A 2,065-nucleotide genomic window follows, 5' to 3' on the forward strand; every position below is an offset into this window, starting at 1 on the left:
TCAATTGATCGAGCAAAGAACACGGCCTCCGTGTGAGGAATATCCAAGACCTGTCGAAAATTCATCAAAGTATTCTAAATAGATATTTTCAATTTCAGTTCCTTAATCTCTGGACGACAATTCCCTTGCCAAGTATGACAACGGTGGCAACCTTCTTTGCAATTATTGTCTGTTGTTGGAAGAATGTAGGGAAATGACTGATATGAGCATTCTCTTCTTCTAGATGCTGCTCTACATTTATTGACTCTGGCAAAGATAGGTATTATCTATATACCTTGGAAATAGCTCGTTCGTTAATTGCAGATGAATAGCTCGCAGTCATGGACATTGTAAAGATGTGGAGAATAGGTGTAAAGGGGTTCAGGTGACATTGAGGGCTGAAAGAAAGTCACGCCAATAGAGGCAACACAAGGCTAACAGTTGCATTAACCCATCTAGGCTGGTTCGCCATATCCAAAACCTCTTCAATCATCACCCAATCAGTATGGGACTAATTTTCCAACCTCAAATTCATACCAAAAGGAGAAAGCCCGCAACCTTAAATAGAAAATTAGAATCAGTGTGGTTGTACCTTCATCCAAAAAATATAAAGTGCAAATGTTCAATCAGCTCTGTGAAATCCATTCATATCAGAAAGTCAGTAACTTGCGCAACTAATTTCATTTTTTAAATGGTGGCGCATTGGAGCCGTTACAGTGACCATTGGACCACGACCCTAATAGTAAATATTTATATTGGCCAAACAAGTGGCAAGTATCGGATTACACACGACGAGCCATGTTACATCTAACCAACAATATATCAACGACATGAAACGATCACTGATACACCTGTTTTATAAAAAAGCCTCAACACAGCCACGTATCTCTCATGCCATGAGAGATAACCTGCATGCATATCAAATGCCTTCTTCCGGATCTGGGGTGCATGCATACCAAATGTCCAGATTGGGAGGCTTCTCTGTCACGTTCGATGAAGGCCATGAGAGATAACCTGCTTGCAACGATAAAATAAGTCTTCCACCCCCAAAAAATTTCAAAGTTCTGCATTTTGTTTCGATTTATACGGCTGTGGCCATGTTCAAAGCATGTGGGATGGGAAGTCATGAAGCGGGAAATATTAAACATTGGGTTTCTGTTGTGTTTTTGTTGGTACTATGGATGAACTTCAACTTCAAGCCGAGTGTTGCAGACATTATAGCTCGCTGTCCTAAGTGTGGCAATACTTTTGTTCCATACCCTTTGAGCACCAACGATGGTTGCGGCGTCCCTGATTACAGAATCTACTGTAATGCGGCCAAGGAGCTGGAGTTCAAATCCGTCAATGGGGGCTTTTATAAGATCGTTAGTATCAATCCAGCCACCATGAGGCTGGTTATTCAACCTTCGCCTCTGCTTAACGATTCTTGCGAGACTCGAGACATGAATAACCAGGGACTGCAATTGAATCAGAGCCTGCCTTTCAATCTTACAAGTACGAACACGGTTATGCTATTGAACTGCGATCCTATAATACTGGCATCGCCATTGAATTGTAGTTCAAGCAGTTCGTGTCATACATATATTAATGAAGCCGAGGCAGCCATGGCGTGCAGGAAAGATGGTGTCTGTTGCACATTTATAGCGGGAGGTTTTACCGCTTCTCAGACAATAGGGGTACACTCTGGTGGTTGCAGGGCTTACACGAGTGTCCTAAATTTCAACCCGGCGGTGCCTGCGAGGCAGTGGAACTATGGAGTAGAGATACAGTGGGCTGCACCGTTGGAGCCTTCTTGTAAAAGTTAGGCAGATTATGACCAGAACTCTGCTTGCTCGCCCATTCTTAGTTTCACAAATTCTGTTAAGACGAATGAACTTGAGGATGTCGAGTTTTCTAGCTTCAATGTCTAAGACTAAGGTCAAAATGGAGACTGAAGCTACTGGTCCTGGATAAACGTGTGCTTCAACAGGCTCTGCTTAGGCTCTGCTTCAAGCTCTCGAGATAGATCTAGATCTTGCTCACGAAGGTATGGGTCTTTATCTCTAAATTCAGAATCCCAATCAAAAGCATGAGGGAAAAATGCAAA

At 42.6% G+C, this 2,065-nt stretch overlaps 1 pseudogene; it reads left to right on the plus strand.

Annotated features, from left to right (window-relative positions):
• Window positions 1-1,076: 1,076 nt before the first annotated feature.
• LOC149212320 (wall-associated receptor kinase-like 20 pseudogene) lies at window positions 1,077-1,784 on the plus strand (annotated as a pseudogene).
• The last annotated feature ends 281 nt before the right edge of the window (window positions 1,785-2,065 follow it).

The sequence above is a fragment of the Pinus tabuliformis genome, chromosome 1_1 (genome assembly GCF_031772625.1).
Source record: "Pinus tabuliformis cultivar Carrire ecotype Pingquan chromosome 1_1, CPIR1, whole genome shotgun sequence".
NCBI classification, from domain to species: domain Eukaryota; kingdom Viridiplantae; phylum Streptophyta; class Pinopsida; order Pinales; family Pinaceae; genus Pinus; species Pinus tabuliformis.